Source organism: Phyllobates terribilis, unplaced genomic scaffold, assembly GCF_046119375.1.
Source record: "Phyllobates terribilis strain yellow unplaced genomic scaffold, ASM4611937v1 Scaffold_267__1_contigs__length_2608826, whole genome shotgun sequence".
NCBI classification, from domain to species: domain Eukaryota; kingdom Metazoa; phylum Chordata; class Amphibia; order Anura; family Dendrobatidae; genus Phyllobates; species Phyllobates terribilis.
In genome coordinates, this window is record NW_027363027.1 from 390,319 (window position 1) to 416,548 (window position 26,230).

Genomic DNA, 26,230 nt, shown 5'->3' on the forward strand with positions numbered 1-26,230 from the left:
GTTCTACTAACCCTTCTCATCCCTACACCTAGTAATGAACTGCTCATCTCTCCCTCCATCTCACCTCCTCCTCAGATCTGTTCCTCAACATACAATCCTCTGTCTCCAAACACAGACAGCCACCTCACGCTCGCTCCTGCTGCTCCTCACTGCTGGCGATATCTCTCCAAATCATGGCCCTCCTCACCACATCCCCACAGTCACTTCTACCTCTCATCCACAATCTATCAAATTTCCACAACCTTTCTAACCCTATACCCATTGCCCATCCCCCGCTTCCCCAATCCCACTAACAGGAGCTCTATGGAACGCTCTCTCCGTCTGCAACAAACTTTCCTACATCCATGACCTTTTCATTACTAACAAACTTTCCTTCCTTGGCATCAATGGTACCTGACTCACCCCATCTGACATGGCGTCTCCAGCTGCACTTTCATACGTTGGATTCCACCTTTCCCACACCCCTCGCCTCATCGGCAAGCATGGCAAAGGAGTTTGTTTTCTCCTGTCAGATAACTGTACTCTGCTGCCCGAATAATCCACCTGTCCCCCCCGCTATTCCCTGGCCTCTCCCCTCTGTCAATCCCTTCGCTGGCTCCCCATTATCCAGAGACTTCAGTTGAAAACCCTAACCATGACATACCAAGCCATCCACAACCTGTCTCCTCCATATAACTGTGACTTAGTGTCCCGGTACTGGCCTGCACGCAACCTCCAATCCTCACAAGATCTCCTTCTCTACTCCCCTCTTATCTCCTCTTCCCACAATCGCACGCAAGATTTCTCCCATGCATCCCCCTACTCTAGAACTCTCTACCCCAATATATCAGACTGTTGCCAACCGTGGAAACCTTCAAAATGAAGCTGAAGATCCACCTCTTCTGACAACCCTACAATCTGCAGTAACCACCGCTCCATCATACCACTGCACGACCAGCTCTACCCTCACCTACTGTATCCTCACCCATTCATTGTAGACTGTAAGCCCTCGCGGGCAGGGTCCTCGCTCCTCCTGTACCAGTCGGTGATTCGCTTTTGTTCAAGATTATTGTACTTGTTTTTTGCTATGTATATCCCTTTTCACATGTAAAGCTCCATGTAATAAATGCCACTATAATAAATAATAACTTAATAGGGGGAGGTTAATTTGCTGTGAAGACTTCATGACTCCGAAGAAAGTCCAGCAAGTCCCTGTATCATCTCCTACATAGGATTCAGCTATGGAATTGGTTCAACACCAGTGCAGAGCTTGCTCAAGAATGGCAGCAGGCAGGCGTCAGTGCATCTGTACACACCGTGAGGAGAAGGATTTTGGAGGCTGTGCTGGTGTCAAGTAGGGCAGCAAAGAAACCACTCCATGAAAAAGATGAAGAACAGGATTATAAAATGCAGTAAACTACAGTGATTGGATTACAGAGGACTGGGGTAAAGTTATTTCCCTGATGAAGGCCCCCTTCAAACTGTTAGGGACATATGGAAGAATGAATGTCCGGAGAAGAAAAGCTGAGCGCTACTTTGAGTCCTGTGTTATGCCAACAGTAAAGCACCCGAGACGAGTCATGTGTGGAGTTATCCATCATCAAAAGGGAGTGGGCTCACTCACAATTTTGCCTAAGAACACAGCAGGAGCATTTTTGGTGATTAACAATGCATATACCAGCATGACGGAGAATATGTCACAAGGCAAAAGTGACAACTAAGTGTCTGGGTAACACTGACATTTTGGGTTCATGGCCAGTAAACTCTCCAGATCTCAATTCGATTGTGGTCACTCCTCAAAAAGCGGGTGGACAAACAGAAATGTATGTAGTGAGCTCCTAGCACTGATTAGACAAAAATTGTCCATCGTCAGTCAGGATTTGGCCCAGCAGCCGATATCCAGCTGCCAAGGCGAAGGGAACGAGTCTTGAAAAATAAGGGTCAACACTGAATATTGAATCTTTCCATAAACTTGATGTATTTGTCAATAAAAGTGTAAAACTTATAAAATGCTGATAATTGTATTACAGTAACCACAGAAACATCTGACTAAAAGATCTAAAAACACTGAAGTGAACACCAAAATTTGTATCAGTCACAAGACTTTTGGCCAGAACTGTACATAAAGTGACACAAAACAAGATACAAGACATAGGTCAAAAAAAATTCTCCATCTTCTCCGTTACGTCAATCCGTGAAAAATGGGACTGCACTCAGATGTCATCTGAGTGCAGTGCGATCTTTTTGAAGGACTCATTAACTTGCATGGCCGAACGTGATCCGAATATTAGATGAAACTCAAGCATAGTGATTTTTGTTCTCGGACAGACTGTCTATGGGGCCGTGCACATGTGCGATTTTTCTCCTTGGACAAACACTGGTCACAGTGCGATTCAATGTTTTGTCAGATCGCACTCCGACCGAAAACACTGCTATCTGCACCTGCCTTAACATTGCAACGCTAACAATAGTGATCTCAGCAAGGACTGCTGGGAGATTTCAGCTCAGAAGCCTGCAGATCTCTGAACGCAGCTCTAGACTATCACTGGCTGCAACTCAGGATTAGTAATCGATACGTTTTTTGAAAGTTACACAATAAACTATAATAAATTACTCTCATGTGAACACAAATTCTAAAGGAGAACTCTAACACTAAGATATTAACTTAAGGAGGAATTCACACATCCGTGGTGGGATCCGAGGACCCGGCCCGGCTCTCCGGACCTGATCAGTGCCTCATCTATTCCTAGGAGGTAATCACAGATCAGCACTTGTGACCCAGCGGTTGTCAGATCTGAGCTCGGTCCGTGGAGCACAGATGTGTGAATTCAGCCTTACAGAAGTTGTCCCAGAGTAGAAAGCCAGAGCTGTTGGATTACAGCGCCACCCCTGGGCACAGGCTGTGTGTGGCATTACAGCACCTGTCACATCACTAGACCGGAGCTGTAGTACCAGACACAACCTGTGGCCAGGACTGGCGCTCTGTGTTCCTTTTTCTCATGGACAAACCCTGTGCAGAAAAATACAGAATCCAGGAACCTCCAAACATGGCAGACATCGCCAAGTTCTAACAGTGCATAATGGGCAGAGCTCCAGCCATACTGTCAGTGACTGGAAACCTGGTTTATAGTCCAACTGCTGACAGGTGAGAGGCTGCGGCCCCCTGTAATCACCGGCTCTGACCCGTCACCGACCATTGCTGCAGGGGACTAACCACATCCACAGGAAGCCAGGGTGTCCCCCCAGGACTGAGGCTGCCCCACCGGGAGCTCAGTGTGGGGTGCGCAGTCATCATCCATGTCTCCCCAATACTCAGCAGCCTCACCACCCACCACTCGCTCTGCAGCCTCCTCCCTGGTAAACGCTAGAATGTATGGGCTCCTTCCAGGTATGATGTCGTTTCCGGGGGCGTGTCCTGACTGCATTATGGGCGTGTTCTAGTTTAGCACCAGACGCCAGAGATTTATGCAGAAAGTGATACGGTGAAGCTTCAGGAGGAGGTCAGTGCTGGGCTCTGGGGGATGCTGCTTGCTTTGGGTGGTCTGTGGGGCTGGTGGGGGCATGTTCTGGGTATTCTGGGGGGATGTTGCACGTGTGTGTGTGTGTGTCTTTCCTAAATTCCTAAACACCCACCGGAAAACTAAGGCGCCCGCGAGTTGCGGGGTGAATTGGCAACTCGGGGGTGTACTTATTTCCTCTGTGGGTAGGTCACAATTTTTTTTTTTACCGTCCAAGATCCATCTTGGCAAAAGTATGGTGGTAATTTCTGCCTTTCTGGACATTGGGGCGGGGTTTATTTTGATCGACGCTAGGTTCGATCAGGACCTCAAACCTCATAAATTTTCTGGCTCAACACCCATAATCGCCATTGACTCTGCACCCTTGAGCTAGGGCTATTTTACTCTTATCGCTCGTGTGCTACATCTGCAGGTAGGGGCCTTGCACTCAAAATTTATTGACTGTTATGTGCTAGAGGGCTTGCCCTCTCCTGTGGTCCTTAGACTACCTTGGTTTACGCAGCACAATCCTGTGGTAGGTTGTGTGCCCACTATGCGTCTTTTAAGCGTTTCCGCAGCGGCAATTCCATTGCAGAAACGCTTAAACGCTTGGTAGAAGGTCTGCAATGTTCCCCAATGATAATCCGCATGTGCTGTGCACATGCTGCGGAAATTTCCGCTGCGCATTATCAGTGCGGAAAAATCCGCAGCACTACCAATTATTTTGCGTAATCGCAACGTTTTCGCCTCCATTGACTTGCATTGAATCGCTTAATATCCGCATGACTACATGTACACATGCGGATATTAAGCGATTCAACGTGTGGATGGTACCCGGGTCTGGAGAAGAGGAGACTCTCCTCCAGACCCGGGTACCATGGTACCTGTAGTAAAAAAAAAAAAAGAAAAGATAAAAAGACATTATACTTACCTTCTGATGGCCCCCGGTCTTTTCTCTGCTGCGTCCAGTCTCTTGTACGGCTCGTCAGCGGTCGCGTGACCTGTCACATGACTAAATGACATCATGGAAGGTCCTTTCACACCACCGTGAGCCATACAAGAGACCAGGGGCCATCAGAAGGTAAGTAAAATGTTTTTTTTTTTTTTTTTTTTTTTTACCATTTTTAATCTTTTTTCTTCAACTATTAACTTGGTCACACTATATAAATCCATGCTGGTTGCACGTATTTATATAGTGTGACCAAGTTGTCAAGCACTTTCCAAGTGATGCTAAAATCGCTTAGAAAGCGCTTGACAACCCGCATGCGGAAATGCATGTGAAAAAACGCTTCACTTACGCTTGTCCCTGGCAGGAAAAACACATGTAAAATCCGCATGTACAATCCGCATGTACAATCCGCATGCATTTTTTTCTGCCAGGGAGATGCAGAAACGCTCAGGAAAAATCCGGAGCATTTCTGCATCGTGGGCACTTAGCCGTAGACTGGCAGACTCGGGAGGTGGTAAAATGGAGCCAGTATTGCCAAGAACACTGCTTGGTCACTCGGATAGCCATGGTGGGTCTGATTTCAGGAATGTGTTTTCTGAACAGGGGTGTCAAGAACTTCCACCCCATCATCCTTATGATTGTGTCGGTAATATTATTCCTGGGGCCAAGCTACCAAAAAAGCAGGTTATATAATATCTCTGGTTCAGAGAGGCAGGCCATGAAAAACTAGATCACTGAAAGTCTACCAAAGGGCCATATAAGACTTTCTTCATCTCCCGTTGCAGTGGGGTTTTTCTTTGTCAAAAGAAAAAAAAGACTAGGGGTTGCGCCCCTGCCTTGATTTTTGCGAGTTTAATCAGATTACGGTCTGGGATGCATATCCTCTCCCTCTCATCCCAGACCTCTTTAGAAAACCATTTGGCTCCTACAATTTGATTAAACTAGACCTCAGGGGGGCTTATAATCTCATTCACATTGAGGAGATGAGTGGAAGATGGCCTTCAATACTCCTGAGGGGCACTATGAAAACCTTGTTGTAACGGGTCTGGGAGGCGGAACCTCTGAGCTACTATACAAGGGGGCGGTCCTTGTAAGGGAGCGGGTGGCAATCAGGGATGACAGGCAGGCAGTCACAGCAGGTGACCGGGACAGTCTCTGAGTGGACGGGCTGGAGGTCACGGAAAGTGACCGGGGCAGTCTCTGGATAAACGGGCAGGGAGTTACGGCAAGTGACCGGGGCAGTCTCTGGGTAAAGGGTAGGTACGACCTGTGATGGCAGAGCCTCCGGGTAGGCTAGCAGGCAGATGGTAGATGTGTGCTCCCAGGTGAGCAAGCGAGAGTCTCTGGAATGGTAGGTGGTCACAGCACGTGACGGCGAAGCCTCCAGGTAGGCTAGCAGGCAGGTAACAGGTGGGCGCTCCCAGGTGAGCGGGCAGGAGTCTCTGGAAAGGCAGATGGTCACAGCACGTGACGGCGGAGCCTCCAGGTAGGCTAGCAGGCAGGTAACAGGTGTGCGCTCCCAGGTGAGCGGGCAAGCTGGTCCATAGACAGACTGACAGGAGTTGGAAGGCAGACCGTCGGACCTCAGGCTAGCAGGCAGGTGACTGGATATCAGGCAGGACAAAGGCAGCAAGCTGGCAGGAATCTGGCAGGTAACTGGCAGGTAACTGGCAACGGGACCTGAGGGCTGAAGCACAGGTGAGACACAGGTGCAAACAACATTGCTCGGGCACCTCCATTTTGGAGGAGGTGCCCTTTATATGGGAGATCCTCCGGCAATTGGCCGGGGACTCCTTAGGACGGCGCGCACGGTCCCTTTAAGAGAGGGGGAGCGCGCGCACGCGCCCTAAGCACACTGCCGGGGAAGGAGCGCGCCGGAAGCAGCGGGGAGAGCAGCGCTGGAGGACGCCGCGCCAGGAGCGGGGAGGTGAGAGGGACGGCGTCTCTGCCTAGAACGGGGCAGAGACGTCGATGCTACAGTACCCCCCCCTTTAGGCCCCCTCTTTTTTAGGCCAGAAAGAAATTTTTCAAGGAGAAGCGGGGCGTTGATGTTCTCCCTGGGTTCCCAAGTTCTCTCCTCAGGACCAAACCCCTTCCAATCTACCAGAAAAAAGGTTTTTCCTCTTACCCTCTTGGAGGCCAGAATACTCTCTACCTCAAAGATGTCATCAGCGGAAACCGGAGCAGGAGGGGCACCTGGATTTTTGGAAAAAGAGTTAAAGACAACGGGTTTGAGGAGAGATACGTGGAAGGAGTTGGGGATCCGTAGGGTGGCCGGGAGTTTTAATTTGTAGGCCACAGGGTTAATTTGCCTGAGGACTTCGAAGGGGCCGATGAATCGAGGACCCAACTTGTAGGAGGGTATTTTGAGCCGCACATGTTTGGATGAGAGCCAAACCTTGTCTCCCGGACGGAATTGGGGCGGATCCAGACGTCTCTTATCAGCATATCTCTTCATCCGCTCAGAGGAGAGAAGAAGAGCGGACCTGGTGCTCTCCCAAATAGTAGAAAATTCGCTGACAAGAGACTCCGCAGCAGGGTTGTCCACAGAAACGGAGACAGGAAGTGGAATCCGGGGATGTTGGCCACCAACTATAAAGAACGGGGATTTGGAAGAGGACTCGCTCTCATGGTTGTTATAAGAGAACTCGGCCCACGGTAGAAGATCCACCCAGTCCGAGTGGTGAGCATCCACGAAGTGCCGGAGGTAGCTGGACAAGATCTGATTGATCCGCTCCACTTGACCATTGGACTGAGGGTGGTAAGCGGAGGAGAAATCCAGGGTAATGTCCAGCAGCTTACAAGTGGCTCTCCAGAAACGAGAGGTGAACTGAACCCCACGATCCGACACGATGTGGAGGGGCAGACCATGGAGACGGAAGATGTGGCGGATAAAGTCTTTAGCCAACTCGGGTGCAGACGGAAGACCAGGCAGGGGAATGAAGTGGGCCATCTTAGAAAAACGGTCAGCGACAACCCAAATGACGGTACAACCGGCAGAAACTGGAAGGTCGGTGATAAAGTCCATAGCGATGTGTTGCCAAGGAGCAGCAGGTACGGGAAGGGGCAGGAGATGGCCGGCAGGTAGATGTCGGGGAACTTTGTTACGAGCACAGGATGAACAGGCCGCGACGAAGTCTACCACGTCCTTACGTAGGGTAGGCCACCAGTAATGCCGGGCAATAAGTTGAAAGGTCTTTTTTTGGCCAGCATGGCCAGCTAGTTTAGAAGAATGTCCCCAGCGAAGAACCCTCTCCCGATCTGGCACAGCTATGAACGTCTTACCGGGTGGAAGACGAGTTAGATCCAAGGGAGCCACATTCATCACCTTGGAGGAGTCGATGATGTGCGTAGGTTCCTCCTCTTGATCGGAGGACAGGAAAGACCGAGACAAGGCATCAGCTTTGACGTTCTTGTCCGCCGGACGGAAATGAAGAGTGAAGTCGAAGCGGGCAAAAAACAACGACCACCGGGCCTGGCGAGGATTGAGCCTCTGGGCATTTTGGAGATATGCCAGGTTTTTGTGATCCGTGTAGATAATTACCGGGTAGAGAGCCCCTTCAAGCAGATAGCGCCACTCTCCTAGTGCCAATTTGATGGCTAGCAATTCCCGGTCTCCAATGGAGTAGTTGCGCTCCGACGAGGAGAAGATTTTGGAGAAGAAGCCGCACGTTACCATTCTCCCGGTAGAAGACTTCTGGGTGAGCACCGCTCCGGCTCCGGAGGAGGAAGCATCAACCTCCAGGTAGAATTGTTTATTACAGTCCGGACGGTGCAGGACGGGAGCAGAGGCGAAGGCTTTCTTTAGGGAAAGGAAGGCCTCCTCGGCTTCAGGCGACCATATCCTGGGGTTAGCCCCCTTACGGGTAAGTGCAGATATGGGAGCAGTCCGAGACGAGAAGTGTGGGATGAAAAGACGATAATAATTAGCGAAGCCCAGGAATCGCTGTATCGCCTTCAAACCTTCAGGACGAGGCCATTTTAGAACGGAAGAGAGCTTCTCGGGATCAGTTTGCAGACCTGTTTGGGAGATGACATAGCCCAAGAACGGAAGGGAGGTCTGATCGAAGAGGCACTTCTCGTATTTGGCGTAAAGGTGGTTCTGCCGAAGCCTAAGCAGGACCTGACGAACATCCCTCCGGTGTGTGGGGAGATCCGGAGAGAAGACCAAGATATCGTCCAGGTATGCCACTACGCAGGAGTACAGGAGGTCACGGAAGATGTCATTGACTAGTTCCTGAAATACCGCGGGAGCATTACAGAGACCGAAGGGCATCACAAGGTACTCGTAGTGACCGTCCCGGGTATTGAATGCCGTCTTCCACTCGTCTCCTTGACGGATACGGACCAGATTATACGCTCCTCGAAGATCCAGCTTGGAGAAGATCCTGGCGCCCTTGAGCCGGTCAAACAATTCGGAGATGAGTGGCAGGGGATATTTGTTTTTTACCGTAATGAGATTGAGTCCTCTGTAGTCAATACAGGGACGTAGCGAGCCGTCTTTCTTTTTGACAAAGAAGAATCCGGCTCCAGCCGGGGAGGTAGATTTTTGGATAAATCCCCTAGCCAGATTCTCTTCAATGTACTCAGACATGGCTCGGGTCTCGGCTGCAGATAACGGGTAGATACGCCCACGGGGAGGAGTGGTGCCAGGTACCAGGTCGATCGGGCAATCGTATGGCCTATGGGGCGGCAACGTCTCAGCTTCCTTCTTACCGAAGACGTCCGCATAGGGCCAGTAGGGAGCCGGGAGACCAGGTAAGTTAGCTGGAGTAGGCTGAGGGCGAAGTGGACGGACCGGAACCAGGCAGGTCCTATGGCAGTCAGGACCCCATCGGAGTACTTCACCGGACCGCCAGTTCAATACGGGTTCATGTGTCTGGAGCCAAGGTAGACCTAGCAACAAGGAGTGAGAAAGTCCGGACAGCACATGGAATGAGATCTCCTCAGAGTGCAGCATTCCCACCTGTAGGGTTATAGGTTCGGTGATGAGCAGGATGGTCTCCGAGAGAAGTCTTCCATCCACGGAAGCAACTGACAATGGCTCCGCCATGGACTTGGTGGGAATATGGTATCTCTCTACCAGAGACTGGGCGATGAGGTTTCCAGCAGCTCCAGAATCCAGATGGGCGAGTTCGAAGAGACGGTTTTCTCCCCAAGCAATAGAGACCGGTAAGGTCAGAGACGGAGAGGACTTACTTTTGTCTAGGACGACCTCTCCGAGTGGTCCTAGACACTGGCGTTTCCCGGCTCTTCCGGGCAGGAACGGATGAAGTGCTTCTTACTGCCACAATAGAAACAGCTTCCCTCGGCTCGGCGAGATTCTTGGCGAGAACCGACCATCTTGGTCTGGTCGACCTGCATAGGCTCAGGAGAGACGGAGGGAGTGACGGGTTGCTGAAAAGTAGGAGCTAGGCGTGGAAACCTCCTCTCACGGGTGACCTCTTTGGCACGCTCCTGGAACCGCAGGTCAATCCGGGTGGCAAGAGCTATCAGGTCATCGAGGGTGGTAAGAATGTCCCGACCGGCAAGTTCATCTTTAATACGGCCGGACAGACCCTCCCAGAAGACTGAAACCAGAGCGTCATTATCCCAGGCCAGCTCCGAGGCAAGGGTACGGAACCGTATGGCATATTGGCCCACGGTGAGGCTTCCCTGACGGAGGCGTAGCAGTGACGATGCGGATGAGGTCTTCCGTCCGGGTTCGTCGAAGACTTTCCGGAAGGCCGTGAGAAAGGCAGGCAAGTTGGACACCAGGGGGTCTCCTCTCTCCCATAGAGGATTTAGCCAGGCCAGAGCCTCTCCGGTGAGATGGGACATGATGAAGGCAATTTTGGCCCGGTCGCAGTTAAACTGGTGGGACAGGAGTTCAAAGTGCAGGGTGCACTGATTTATGAAGCCCCGAGCCTGAGCGGAGTCGCCTCCGAAGCGAGGAGGTGCAGAAAGCCGGGGTCCGGGGTAGGATACCATAGTGTTGGTGGACAACGGAGCTGTCGGATTGCGAATCATGGCGCTGGCGGAGGTTGCTGGCGGAGCAGTCAGAGTGTCCAGGCGAGAATTGACATTCCGCAGGTGACCCAGGATGGACTCCTGTTGGGACCTCTGGCGGGACAGTTCATGACACAGGTCCGAGAGCGAGGGAGCTTGGGTGCCACCGGGTTCCATGGCCCGAGCAAACTGTAACGGGTCTGGGAGGCGGAACCTCTGAGCTACTATACAAGGGGGCGGTCCTTGTAAGGGAGCGGGTGGCAATCAGGGATGACAGGCAGGCAGTCACAGCAGGTGACCGGGACAGTCTCTGAGTGGACGGGCTGGAGGTCACGGAAAGTGACCGGGGCAGTCTCTGGATAAACGGGCAGGGAGTTACGGCAAGTGACCGGGGCAGTCTCTGGATGAACGGGCAGGGAGTTACGGCAAGTGACCGGGGCAGTCTCTGGGTAAAGGGTAGGTACGACCTGTGATGGCAGAGCCTCCGGGTAGGCTAGCAGGCAGATGGTAGATGTGTGCTCCCAGGTGAGCAAGCGAGAGTCTCTGGAATGGTAGGTGGTCACAGCACGTGACGGCGAAGCCTCCAGGTAGGCTAGCAGGCAGGTAACAGGTGGGCGCTCCCAGGTGAGCGGGCAGGAGTCTCTGGAAAGGCAGATGGTCACAGCACGTGACGGCGGAGCCTCCAGGTAGGCTAGCAGGCAGGTAACAGGTGTGCGCTCCCAGGTGAGCGGGCAAGCTGGTCCATAGACAGACTGACAGGAGTTGGAAGGCAGACCGTCGGACCTCAGGCTAGCAGGCAGGTGACTGGATATCAGGCAGGACAAAGGCAGCAAGCTGGCAGGAATCTGGCAGGTAACTGGCAACGGGACCTGAGGGCTGAAGCACAGGTGAGACACAGGTGCAAACAACATTGCTCGGGCACCTCCATTTTGGAGGAGGTGCCCTTTATATGGGAGGTCCTCCGGCAATTGGCCGGGGACTCCTTAGGACGGCGCGCACGGTCCCTTTAAGAGAGGGGGAGCGCGCGCGCGCGCCCTAAGCACACTGCCGGGGAAGGAGCGCGCGCCGGAAGCAGCGGGGAGAGCAGCGCTGGAGGACGCCGCGCCAGGAGCGGGGAGGTGAGAGGGACGGCGTCTCTGCCTAGAACGGGGCAGAGACGTCGATGCTACACTTGTGATGGCATTTGGGTTGACTAATGCTCCCATTTTTACTCATCTGGCAGGTAGATCACAACAAACCCATCTTGATGACATAATGGTAGACTCCATACTAAATAAGGAGGGAGTCACTGACTGTGTTGACCCTCCCTGGGCCGTGGCGATTGGTGACCCCCCCTTCGCTGCCCCTTACTGACCAGTGATCCTGAAGCCCCCGGAAGGATCCAATGAAGCGAAAGGGATGGCTGCTACAAGCCGTCTCATGGATACATAAACACCGGGACATCCCACGTTACTTCCTTTCTTTGCTGGTCCCGGAGTCGAACGTCATGGAGATTTCAGGATCAGGTCAGATTGCTGAGGCCCTCCAGGCTGGGTTTGCACAGGGGGGCGAGCGCTGGTTACAGGCTCTCATGTCGGGGCTCAGCGCTCATCCCCCTGGCCCAAGCTCTAAATCCCCAGATCACCCTGCCCCTAGCCCTCAACCCCTTATGGGAACATCATATTACCCAGTCCCAGTCCCCTCACCACTTGGGCCTACTCATCCACTCCAATTGCCCACGATACAACGGTCCCCTCCACGGCGGTCGGGTCATCTGGAACGGGGGGCTGCATTACTTCCGCGGCCTGGTCCCGATCCCCGTCCTCACCCGACCGCCACATCCGCACAACTTTACAGTGTTCATCGGGCCACTCAACCCGGCGCGGGACGGCAGGTGGCTGCGGTAGTGCTGCGGGCGCGCGCTGACTCGGGGAAGCGGGCAGCCGTGGCGGTCCGGAAGCGGGCGTGCGACTCCACTAGGCTGGAGAGGCATGTTGGGGGAGGCGGAGCTGGAGGGCAGGAAGCGCTCGATGCGCATGTGCGGGGCGCATGTCCGCCCCACGTGACCCCGCAGGTCACGCCCCTCAGTCCAGAAATCTGCGGGGCGGAGCAGGAAGCTGAAGCTAGCGCGGCGGTGGACCCTGCGCCTCACTCACAGCGGGCGCAGGGCTCCGCTGCACTAATAAATGAGTGCGGGCTGTCTTCCATGTCGGCGGCGGGCACAGAGGGGATTCAGGTCTCCTGCCTGCCGCCGGCGCTGGAGACTGCATAGAGCCTGTTGTTCCCCACCCCTGTTAACACTCCTGTCCCGCATCCTGCCGAGGAGCGGCCTGGAGGGCGGAGGTCCAGCAGGCATTCCCATCCTCCAGAGCACTTTAGGCACAGCACCCCGCAGCCTCACAGAAGAAGCTGCGGGCCACTTAGTAACCATTCCCCGCCCCCTAAACACACAGCAGGGGCTGAGCTCCGGACAGGAATCCTCTGCCGGGGGCTGTGCTCTGCCTCCCCCCCAAACAATCCCCCACAGAAAAACTCCTATTAAAAATAAAAGAAAAAGTTCCCAAAACAGAACACGTGACACTACACATCCAGGGGACATTGCGGCCCTGTAATCACCGCAGCCCATCCAGCGTCCAGTCACAGTATCAATACCCCCCTGATGGACACGATGCGGAGCCTAAACACTTCAGCGACCATCCTCGCCTACCCCATATACCCCTATAATAGCGCAGCGACGCACGCGCTTGACACCGCTATAGCATCGCCCTGGCCACAAATAGCACCGACATGTCCCGGCGGGACACATGTAAACTGCGCAGAACCCCCCATACACCCTCAGGGACACAGAGACTCCAGGCGTACTCACTCTAGGCAAACTCGCTGTAGTTCCTCCGACGACAGATCTACGCCATCGCACACAAGTCACCGGCGAAGGAAGCGGTCGTCACAAGCAAAGCGGAGATCGGCATCCCACAGGAGGGGTCACAGGTCGCAGTCCTCAAGGTGGCGCTCACCATCCTCTGCATCAGAGATGTCGAGCGCATCGTCGAGCCCCAACAGCCGCTTGCACCGATCCCGTCCTCCGGGGGACAGAAATGATACAATGGCACCCTCCAGAGCTTACAGTCTGCACGATATCACGCAGGTCTACGAGCAGAGGCACGCCGCTCACCCCGAGCGAGACAGGTGTCAGAGTCCCTCCACACATCGGAGTCCCTCCTCCAGCCGCAAGAATGGGTGCGTGCAATATAAGTATAACTGAAATGGGAAATAGTAACACCAACTTAATAGCGGCCCTTAAGGCCATAGTCGAACAACTATCCGCGCCACCAGGCGCTATACATAATTCTACTAAAACAACTCCACCATTAGCAGCGTACACAAGGACGTATTCTTTTGCGGGATAAGCCCAATGGGCTCACACATAGATGAGGAAACCAGAATTAAAATATGGAATAATGACTACATCGACATTTGGTCACTTGTAACCGCTGACCAACATACTATAGACAAAGAGAAAAGGATAGCCGACAGACCATTCGACAGAAACAGACAAAAGGTCGCAAAGACAATGAGTAACTGGTTACAGGCGTTTTCTGTGCTGGGTTGCATCATGGGCCAAAAGCATCCGGAACGCTGCTCGGAACTATTCATATACCAGGATACGGTGTATAACTCGTACAAAGCCCACGGCGGTTCAGCATGGTGGCGCTACGATGAAGAGTTCCGGAGGCGGTTGGCCCTGCAACCACAGCTAGGCTGGGGGGTAAAAGCTACAGACGTATGGTTGCGATTAATGCTGTCACAGAAACACCATCCCTTTCCAACAACGGCTACTGGTCAACAGACAACAGCAGGCCAAAATTCAGTGGTAGTACGTAGACCAGGGGCCTGCTGGCAGTACAATGAGGGACACTGTCGTTTCTACGCCTTATGCAGATACAAACATGAATGCTCAGCCTGCGGTGCAGCCCACCCCGCGGCAAGATGTTCTCATCCCGCAAGCAAATTATCAATTAAACTCCCACAGTCAGAATCCAAGGACCCTGGTGAGCGTAAACGCGATGGGCCCCTGGCTAGACCAATATCCTAAGAAAGATGCAGCGGGCAGTTACGTTTTGGTTTCACATACGGTTTTTTTCATCCCTTTCAAACTTAATAAATCGCCCACCTTTGCAAATAACCTTAAATCTGCAAAAGAGCACCCTGAAATACTTAGGCAAAAAATACAAAAAGAAGTAGCTCTAGGCAGAGTGGCGGGCCCTTTCCTAACACCACCATTCAGTAACCTAAGAGTTTCCCCTCTGGGAATAATCCCCAAAAAAGAGCCAGGTTCATTCCGGCTTATCCATCATTTATCTTACCCAAAAGGAGAGTCTGTAAATGACGGTATTTCGTCTGAAGACGCCTCGGTCTCCTACGCGTCGTTCGACAGAGCAGTAATGTTAGTACGCGATGCGGGGCCCGGAGCGCTGCTCGCTAAATCCGACATAGAATCCGCCTTTCGCCTACTACCGGTGCACCCAGATTGCTACCACCTGCTGGGATGCCAAGTGGACAATGAATACTTCTACGACACTTGCCTCCCAATGGGTTGTTCAATATCTTGTTATTACATCGAACTATTCAGTTCCTTCCTAGAATGGGTGTTGAGGTACGAAACCGGCAATAGGTCCGTCACACATTACCTAGATGACTTCCTATTCGTCGGACCCAAAGACTCAAATCAATGCCAATCATTACTTAACGAATTCACAAACATCTCTCGACGGTTCGGAGTCCCATTATGCCCTACAAAACCCATAGGCCCCACAACAAAGCTATCGTTCTTAGGCATCGAAATCGACACCACAGCAAGGTTATTCCACCTCCCAACAGAAAAAATACAAAAAACACTACACCTCATCGAGGGATTTTGCACAGTACGGAAAGTAACACTACAACAGATGCAAGTGTCACTAGGTCTCCTCGTGTTCGCGAGCCAGGTGATGCCAGTCGGAAGGGTTTTTTCTCGTCGTTTATCCCTTGCAACAAAACGTGCATTAAAACCGAGTCATAGAATCAGAATCAGCAGGCAGCTTTGGACGGACTTAGAGGTGTGGAAAACCTTCTTACAATCATTCAATGGTCACACGTTATTTATGTCAGCAGAACAGTCCAACATTGAACTAACATTATTCACCGGGGCAGCAGAAGTGGGCGGATATGCAGCGATACTAGATAACCAGTGGTGCACAGGCTTATGGCCTCCGTATTGGTCTGAACAAGGGTTAACAAAAAAACAGACACTCCTGGAACTCTTCCCAATAGTGGTAGCCATAGAAATATGGGGAACGTACCTAGCGAACAAAAATATACGCATCATAACAAATAACACCAGCCTAACGCACTGCATTAATAAGATGGCATCATCGTTTCTCCCAGTGCTAGGCCTACTACGCCGGCTAGCATTCCTGTGCCTAAAACACAATGTATGGGTCCGCGCTAGCCACAATGTGGAGGGGGGATCTAACGCTGCTGCTAACGCTTTATCACAATTCAATTGGCAGGTTTTCAGAGAGCTCCTCCCCAACGCCCACCCGTCGGGCACCAGTTGCCCACCCTCCCTATGGGATCTAGTGGCGAACAGCTGATGCCATTAATCAGACCGTCAGTCGCCCCGTCAATGTGGAAAGCATACGGTAAGGCATGGGAAGACTGGACACGACTAGTAGCAGGCAGACGGGTTAACCAATGTGAACAAGCCAGACTAGATGTAACCATAGAATTTCTCCACCAGCTAATGATGAGGGGCATATCAGGGGCGTCAGCGCAGCGGTGGCGGACCGGAGTAGCATTTCATTTCCAACTACTGAATTGGGGAGATGTGACAAAAAGATTCATCATCAGTCAAGCCTTAAAAGGGTGGAAAAGAGGTCAGACATGTCAGGAGTGCAGACATCCCGTGTCACTAAATCTGTTCTCAAAAATCATATCCCTAACACCATTAACATGCCACTCACAATTTGAAGCAACACTACTGTCTACTGCATTTGTGATCGCCTTTTTCAGGGCGCTACGCATAAGCGAATTAGTCCCTCGATCCAAAATCACCACCAGTGGAGGCTTATTACACCAGGACGTAGTCCTAGCCAATAATGCAATACGCCTACGCATACGCAAATCCAAAACAGACCCAGCGGGCAAGGGCACTTGGGTGCTTCTAAAACCCACAAACAGTACACTGTGTCCGGTAACAATAGTAAAAACATATACAGCCATCAGGCCACAAAGTAATTTCTTCCTATCACACATTGATGGAACGCCATTATCAAGATACCAGTACCGATTTATATTTAATAAATGCCTAACATCAGCAGGGAACCACCCCAAAGATTACGGGACACACTCATTCCGCATAGGCGCGGCCACGGAAGCAGCTAGAGCAGGACTGTCAGAAACGGAAGTGCAGAGGATAGTCAGATGGCGATCCGCGTGTTTTGCGAGATACATAACACCGGGCTTGTTATCCTAACGTAGTTTGTTTCTTTTACAGGTGACGATAAGCCAACAGTGTGGGTGATAGGCCACTCGTACATATACTGGGCAGAAAAAAGGGCGACAGTCCGCCCAGGCGGGAGGAATATGGGATTTCATGACACATATTTCAACTGGAGAGGTATTAGAGGCCTGCGTTGGCCACAGGTACTAATGGAGGTAATCAACATAGGGAGAGAAGCAACAGGTCCGGTTATCTTAGTTATACACGCTGGGGGAAACGACTTTGGTCATTACAAGAGCGCAGAACTAATGGCAATAATGAAGCTATACACTGAGCGCTTCAGAGCATTTTTTAGTAAACGAACTATAGTATGGTCAGAGATTGTGCCGAGAGCGGTATGGCGAGGTGCGCGAGACAGTGCAGCCATCGAACGGACAAGGCGGCTAATAAATATTTGGATGGCAAGATTTGTAAAGGAAAGAGGTGGTGTAGTGATAAGACACCGAGAACTGGAAGAAGATTAAGCTGGCCTCATATGGCCCGACGGTGTTCATTTAACAGATATTGGACTGGACATATTCCTGTCAGGACTCCAGGACGGAGTGGAGCAAGCGTTAATGATGATGGGTGGGAGTCGGAGTCCTGCATACGAGTACGCAGGATCCTCCGTGGCCTGAAATAGAAAGGACATGTTGGAAAGTTACTCTTGTTGGCCAACTTTGCCAGTGTGGAGACACAGGGCATGCTGCAACAAGCGGAATTATTTTTGGAAATAAAATGCCTTTCTAATGGAATGAGTTAAAGAGTTAATAAAGCTGTGACCGATCCTCACCCATCCAGTTGTAAGAGTTACATTATTGTATTGTTAAGGAAGGGGTGGCGGTAGGGGGGCTGAGCGTCGGGGTTTCGTTGGGGGTCCCCACAGTCTAATTTATTCACCTCGTATCACATCAGGTACATGTCAGGCAGGTCTTACAGATACTCAAAGATAATACATTTCTCTGGTTTGACAAATAATTTATGTTCTCCATTCAGGAGGTCCCTTTTTTGGGTTATTTCTTATCATTCACTGTTTTTGCATGGATCTGGCAAAAGTCCGGACGGTACTGGATTGGTATTATATTCAGGACTTAAAGGTGTTACAAAGTTTTTTGGGTTTTGCCAGCTGCTACTGTAAGTTCATCAAAAACTTTTTGGTAGTGGCCAAACCTCTGATGAACGATTTTGCCAAATAATAAACTCTTAATTTTTTTTTTCTATTTTTCTTTCCATTCTTGTACCTAAACACAATCCAGCTAAGTTTTAAAATTGAAATGAAGCCCCTGTACCCCCCTCTCTAGGTGCTTCTGTACCAACTCCTCCCTGGTCCAGGACGGTCTCTGTATCACGGCCTCCATCAATAACCTATTGACACATGATTGTGGCAGCCCTCACGTGCTGGTATATCACGCTGTCAATAGAAATGGGAAGCGGCACAGAAATCACAAAATAAAGGCAGTGTTTGTGGTAATGCAAGAATCCAACAAGCAGAGTAGTCCATACGTCGTACAACAGCCCAACATGGATGATGAAAAGCAGTGACCAGCCCAGGGGATGGGGATGACTCGGTACCCGGGCCTTTGCCTGGCCTTGGGGATGTCGCGGTGGTCGGCTCCCGGGCCCGTACCCTGGGGTCACTCTTTAAAAGGGTGGTTGTTTGTTAATTTTATGAACGTTAATGACGCCACCTGTGGTTTCTGATGATAATCACCAGCGCTGCGGCAGTCCACTGAGGCCGGTGATAAGGTTGCTCGATGGTATAGCTCCCCACAGGTGGAGCTAGGCCTCTGGGCAGCGTATGCAAGGGGAATGCAGGACAGACGAGACCCAGCCGGGTCAGAGCAAGAACGGGGACGGACACGGTAGTCACTTCAGTACCTTTTACTGATGGAAAGTCAGGCACATCCCGGAGCACTGTAGGGTGAAGGGTGCATATCAGGATCCTCCCCAATGAGCGGGTGTAGGGCCTCCTGTTTCTTGCCTCTGCATAGTAAGTTTCTGACCTGCCTGGAGCTAGGCCTAACTTTGTCTCTGTCCTGCGCTGGCTGACCTTGTGGTAGGGCCGTTTCTTGGAGTACACGCTCCTCAGCTTGCGGGGCCTATGTGTCTCCCGGCTCTGTTACGTATCAGCACTCTAGCGATCCTGGGACCTGTAGTTCTCCAGGGATTCCGGTTATGTCTTACTGGGTCGTAGAGATCCCGCTAAGCTTCTGACCTGGTGTCCGGTAAATTCTTCGGGGTGAGCTAATTAAGCTCCTCTGCCCCCTATGTATTCACTCTCCACTCACCTTTGGTCCCGCTCGGGCCCTCACTAGGCAACACACACTGCAGCCGGGACACTGCTCTTCTTCGCCGCTCTCAGAGCGTCGGCACACTCCTAGCTCTCTATCCTGAGCTGAGTTCTAGTCTGGAATCACTCTACAGACTGTACTGAACTCTTTCTGCAGGAACTGCTAGGCTCTGGCTCGACTGCACTGAGTCCTTCTGTGTCTGAGCAGGAAACTGCTGAATCACTTTCTGGGCTGCCTGGCTCCACCTTCCCTTTATATATCCCTAACGGGCTCCCTCTGGTGGTCTGAGGTGGAAGGTGGAGGTGTGTGAATGCTTATGAGGGCGTTTTGTGGAGGAATCCATCAATGCACACTTCTAGGATCTGTGATACCAAGCGCAGCTGGGCGTCACAGCAGCGAACGTCGCGTCTTCAGGCGTCTGTGTAAGAACATCACATTTTTGTTTTCCTCCCTGAATAAGCACCAAATGGAATAGCTGAATGCCAGGATACAGAGACCGGCGGGGGGCAGGGAGGCGCTGTCCGCTGGATTTTGTGCTGGTTTCACAAGCGGTCACCCTGCAGTTTTCTCTGAATTTGCTGTGGAGACTTTTCACAACACATCTAATAATTGTGAACCTTCCACCTCACATGTTTATTATCTTGTCAGCTGGGCAGAATGAAAGCCGGACAAGAATGATCCTTATTACATATAATGGCTGCACTGAGCGATGGGGAAAAGCCGCAGAGGACTGAGAGCAGAAGGGCAGAGGGGTTCCTCTTCCTCATAGAAGAAAGTCTACAGGGACCAGTACAGAAGCCGGTGCAGAAGGGGAGACAAGGGCTGAGCCACTTACACAGACAGAAAGCTGAGGAGAGGAGGACATGTTATTACTCCAGGATCCGCTCCATTCCTTCCCTATGTGGCATTCAAGCCCTGAGCTCGGCTTTTCTGGAGCCCCATAGAGAATGAATGGAGCTGCAGTTGATCCCTGACTTTCCACTCCTTCCCAATCAGACAATGGTTCGCAGCGGTCAGACCCCACAATCAGTAAGTGATTACCGAGCCTGTGGATAAGTGATAACTTGTTTTCTTCAGACATCCCCTTTAAGCAATGGAGCATGGCAGCAGAGAAGGTGTGAGAAGGCGCTGGTTACAGGGGAGACTTTACCTCTGGAGGCCGCATATAGGACATGTGAGGGGCGGACACTTCCCGTATTCATCATTACTGAGCCCCCGCTCTGTACGGCTCTTACCTGAGCTGCAGGAGACGCAGCAGTTACTAATCAGCCGCTCTCCGTTCACTTGCAGCCGTCCGAGCTCTGCTGTGCCTGTTAGGGGTGAAGTTCGGGTCCTAGGAGGCATCGTCTATGTAGCCTGCACAGCAGATCACAGCCCGGGCACCACGTCTCTGGGTAAATCTCCACCTTTTGAGTTACTTCTTGTGCAGCAGCCCCATGCAAGTTGCTCCGCTCTCCTCGGCCAGCTCCTGCTAAAGACTGAGCTCCTCTGCCCAATCTAGGAGCTCAATAGCCCTGATCACATCAGTGGTAGCCCAGCACTGCTGGATCAGATTTACAAATGGCAAACTAATCAGCTCTAGGCATTTCTATTATGTGCAGAGCAGGCGACATAAGTCTCACCGGCGTCCTCATAGACCTTTGCTCAGCCAGGGTCTAATAGGAGCAGTAAGATGGCCGTCATGGGGTCCATTGTTAGATCTCGGCTGCCATAGAAACTCATCGGCACCATGATCGCGCCTCCCTCTCCTGTCTAAAGTGCCTAAATGCTGTGGAAGCCCCCTACTGTGTCATACAGTGGATTAAACTGCCAGGGTCAGGGTTGGCTCCACTGTCGGTGGCTGAGGCAGGATCAGGACTGTGTTATACAGCCACACTTCTGCCGCAGATCTTGTAAGAGCCCTGACAGGACCTGCCTGATGATAATGTGTCCTATAGAGCGGGTCCAGGTACCGGACTGCCCTGTACATATTCACCACTAGCTGGGAACCAGTTACTAACAAGGTCTAGTTTCAGATGTGTTTCCAGGATCTGTAGTTGTCAGCATTTTATCCTTAAGGCCAAGTTATAATATCACTGTAACACTCTCACCCTGTACCTGTATACCTGCCCTGTGTGCTGCACAAAAGTATATAACAAAGTGTGTGTGTACACAGATATCTATCTCCTGAATGGAATTTCTGCTAGATCTCCTGTACATAGAAATATGAGGTTCTTAGCGCACATTTTGAGCAAATTGTGCGAGCCCATCTGCCAACGTCAAGGCGACCTCTTCAGATGGGTCCCTACACTAACACTACACTAACTTAGTAACTGGGACTAGTTTTTTTATTATTACCACCATTTTTACTATTTATTATTATTGCATTAATCCAATTAATTGTAACTGTTATAAAACTAATTAAAAAAAAAAAATTCTATTTTTTTTATTAATCTTGTGATTCTAATAATGGTATTACTAGAATCCCTATGCCTAAAGCTGTTGATCCAGAAGAAGGCAAAAACCCCAGGACACCTAACGCCAATTTGTGTCACGGGAAAAATTCCTTCTTGACCCCGGGAAAAGGCGATCAGTCCTAGGACCCTGGATCAAACCTAATAATGTTATTACAAGTTAAATATTACACTAATTATTGTACTACTGGAGTTATTTTAATTTGTTTTTATAAATCTAACTATTTGATATGGTTATTATTAACATTGTGCTATCTTATTACAGTATTATTCTTCTTTCCTATCACTACTAATACTGCCCTATACCTACAGTGTTGATCCAGAAGAAGGCAAAAACCCCAGGACACCTTCAGCCAATTTGTGTCACAGGGAAAAAATTCCTTCTTGACCCCGAGAAAAGGCGATCAGTCCTAGAACCCTGGATCAAACCTAATTATGTTACTAGTTATGTAATTACTATTACTGTACTAAATGTACTACTACAGTTGTTTTTAATATATTTTTTTTTATATATTTTGTCTTATGTCCTGCTTTCTTATTAAAGTACTACTCTAACTTTTCTATAACTATTTAATATTACAGTATTGATTGAACTACGTCTATAATTATTTTTATTTACTTTGTTTTTTCTATAGATATAACTAGTTTATATTTATTATTAATAATAATAATAACCCGCTATCTTATTACGGTATTATTCTTCTTTCCTATTGCTACTAATACTACCCTATTCCTAGAGTGTTGATCCAAAAGAAGGCAAAAACCTCAAGACAACTTCAGCCAATTTGTGTCACAGCGGAAAAATTCCTTCTTGACCCCGAGAAAAGGCGATCAGTCCTAGAACCCTGGATCACACTGCTATTCTACCTACTACTATTACTACTGTTATTTTATTACTTTCTTACTATTATCACTAGTATTATTACTCAAATTACACTAATACTGATATACTGCCACTATATTACTACTATCCTGCTATTATTACTTTGGTGGATTTATACTTACCAGCCGGTATTGCCGTATGATGTTATTGGCAGAGAGGTCCCAGCAGGATGGTCCACATGATGTTCCTCTTTCCTCTCAAATACCAGTTGATGTAATGGCGGACTTTGTTCTGGTTCTGCTTCTTCCTTTTTGTTGTAGGATCGATTGTTGTCTTTTCTGGCCTTTGGCCATCCCTTTCCCCCTAGGGATCTTAAGGTGCAGTTCTGTCCTCTTCGGTCTCCTCTTCGGTTTCCTCTTCAGTGGGTCTCCCCTTCGGTCTCCTCTTCGGTGGTTCTCCTCTTCGGTGGGTCTCCTCTTCGGTGGGTCTCCTCTTCGGTGGGTCTCCTCTTCGGTGGGTCTCCTCTTCGGTGGGTCTCCTCTTGGGTCTCCTCTTCGGTGGGGTCTCCTCTTCGGTGGGGTCTACTCTTCGGTGGGGTCTCCTCTTCGGTGGGTCTCCTCTTCGGTGGGGTTCCTCTTTGGTGGGTCTCCTCTTGGGTATCCTCTTCGGTGGGTCTCCTCTTCGGTGGGTCTCCTCTTGGGTCTCCTCTTCGGTGGGTCTCCTCTTCGGTGGGTCTCCTCTTCGGTGGGCCTCCTCTTCGGTCTCCTTCGGTGGGTCTCCTCTTCGGTCTCCTTCGGTGGGTCTCCTCTTCGGTGGGTCTCCTCTTCGGTGGGGTCTCCTCTTCGGTGGGTCTCTTCTTGGGTCTCCTCTTCGGTGGGGTCTCCTCTTCGGTGGGGTCTCCTCTTCGGTGGGTCTCCTCTTGGGTCTCCTCTTCGGTGGGGTCTCCTCTTCTTGGGGTCTCCTCTTCGGTGGGGTCTCCTCTTCGGTGGGTCTCCTCTTCGGTGGGGTCTCCTCTTGGGTCTCCTCTTGGGTCTCCTCTTCGGTGGGTCTCCTCTTCGGTGGGGTCTCCTCTTCGGTGGGTCTCCTCTTCGGTGGGGTCTCCTCTTCGGTGGGGTCTCCTCTTCGGTGGGTCTCCTCTTCGGTGGGGTCTCCTCTTCGGTGGGTCTTCTCTTGGGTCTCCTCTTCGGTGGGGTCTCCTCTTCGGTGGGGTCTCCTCTTCGGTGGGTCTCCTCTTCGGTGGGGTCTCCTCTTCGGTGGGTCTCCTCTTCGGTGGGGTCTCCTCTTCGGTGGGTCTCCTCTTCGGTGGGGTCTCCTCTTCGTTGGGTCTCCTCTTGGGTCTCCTCTTCGGTGAGTCTCCTCTTCGGTGGGTCTTCTCTTGGGTCTCCTCTTCGGTGGGGTCTCCTCTTCGGTGGGTCTCCTCTTCGGTGGTGTCTCCTCTTCGGTGGGTCTCCTCTTCGGTGGGGTCTCCTCTTCGGTGGGTCTCCTCTTCGGTGGGGTCTCCTTTTCGGTGGGTCTCCTCTTCGGTCTCCTCTTCGGTGGGTCTCCTCTTGGGTCTCCTCTTTGGTGGGCCTCCTCTTGGGTCTCCTCTTCGGTGGGGTCTCCTCTTCGGTGGGGTCTCCTCTTCGGTGGGTCTCTTCTTGGGTCTCCTCTTCGGTGGGGTCTCCTCTTCGGTGGGTCTCCTCTTCGGTGGGTCTCCTCTTCGGTGGGTCTCCTCTTCGGTGGGGTCTCCTCTTCGGTGGGTCTCCTCTTGGGTCTCCTCTTCGGTGGGGTCTCCTCTTCGGTGGGTCTCCTCTTCGGTGGGTCTCCTCTTCGGTGGGGTCTCCTCTTCGGTGGGTCTCCTCTTGGGTCTCCTCTTTGGTGGGTCTCCTCTTGGGTCTCCTCTTCGGTGGGGTCTCCTCTTCGGTGGGTCTCCTCTTCGGTGGGGTCTCCTCTTCGGTGGGGTCTCCTCTTCAGTGGGGTCTCCTCTTCGGTGGGTCTCCTCTTGGGTCTCCTCTTCGGTGGGGTCTCCTCTTCGGTGGGGTCTCCTCTTGGGTCTCCTCTTTGGTGGGCCTCCTCTTGGGTCTCCTCTTCGGTGGGGTCTCCTCTTTGGTGGGCCTCCTCTTCGGTGGGGTCTCCTCTTTGGTGGGTCTCCTCTTGGGTCTCCTCTTCGGTGGGTCTCCTCTTCGGTGGGGTCTCCTCTTCGGTGGGGTCTCCTCTTCGGTGGGTCTCCTCTTGGGTCTCCTCTTCGGTGGGGTCTCCTCTTCGGTGGGGTCTCCTCTTGGGTCTCCTCTTTGGTGGGCCTCCTCTTGGGTCTCCTCTTCGGTGGGGTCTCCTCTTTGGTGGGCCTCCTCTTGGGTCTCCTCTTCGGTGGGGTCTCCTCTTCGGTGGGGTCTCCTCTTGGGTCTCCTCTTTGGTGGGCCTCCTCTTGGGTCTCCTCTTCGGTGGGGTCTCCTCTTTGGTGGGCCTCCTCTTCGGTGGGGTCTCCTCTTTGGTGGGTCTCCTCTTGGGTCTCCTCTTCGGTGGGTCTCCTCTTCGGTGGGGTATCCTCTTCGGTGGGTCTCCTCTTCGGTGGGGTCTCCTCTTCGGTGGGGTCTCCTCTTCAGTGGGGTCTCCTCTTGGGTCTCCTCTTTGGTGGGGTCTCCTCTTTGGTGGGTCTCCTCTTGGGTCTCCTCTTGGGTCTCCTCTTGGGTCTCCTCTTCGGTGGGGTCTCCTCTTCGGTGGGGTCTCCTCTTCGGTGGGGTCTCCTCTTTGGTGGGTCTCCTCTTCGGTGGGGTCTAGTCTTGGGTCTCCTCTTCGGTGGGGTCTCCTCTTCGGTGGGTCTCCTCTTTGGTGGGGTCTCCTCTTCGGTGGGGTCTCCTCTTTGGTCTCCTCTTTAGTGGGTCTCCTCTTGGGTCTCCTCTTTGGTGGGCCTCCTCTTGGGTCTCCTCTTTGGTGGGCCTCCTCTTGGGTCTCCTCTTCGGTGGGGTCTCCTCTTTGGTGGGCCTCCTCTTCGGTGGGGTCTCCTCTTTGGTGGGTCTCCTCTTGGGTCTCCTCTTCGGTGGGTCTCCTCTTGGGTCTCCTCTTCGGTGGGTCTCCTCTTCGGTGGGGTATCCTCTTCGGTGGGTCTCCTCTTCGGTGGGGTCTCCTCTTCGGTGGGGTCTCCTCTTCGGTGGGGTCTCCTCTTGGGTCTCCTGTTCGGTGGGTCTCCTCTTCGGTGGGGTCTCCTCTTCGGTGGGGTCTCCTCTTTGGTGGGGTCTCCTCTTCTCAGGAAACACAACCAGATATTAGGAGCAATCCTCAACTGACAGAGTGCTACTACTGACCACCGCGCTGCCCTCATCCCTCTAAGAAAGTGTTTTTTCCTGTTTTACACAGAATGCAGACTACTGTGCAGCAACCTATACTCCCGAGGGGCCGCAGGAAACTGGAGTGAATAATGTCCTCCTCTTCCTTTAAATTACGCTTATGCCATGTTCCCACTGGTGCTATCGGTTTCCATTGGCGATTTAAGCTTTTTGATATTTTTGATGCTGTATTAGTCACAAAATTACCTGAGACGTAATAAATAGCATTAAAGCTGCAGTAATTTTTTATATACACTGCTCAAAAAAATAAAGGGAACACTTAAACAACAGAATATAACTCCAAGTAAATCAAACTTCTCTGAAATCAAACTGTCCACTTAGGAAACAACACTGATTAACAATCAATTTCACATGCTGTTGTGCAAATGGAATAGACAATAGATGGAAATTATTGGCAATTATCAAGACACCCTCAATAAAGGAGTGGT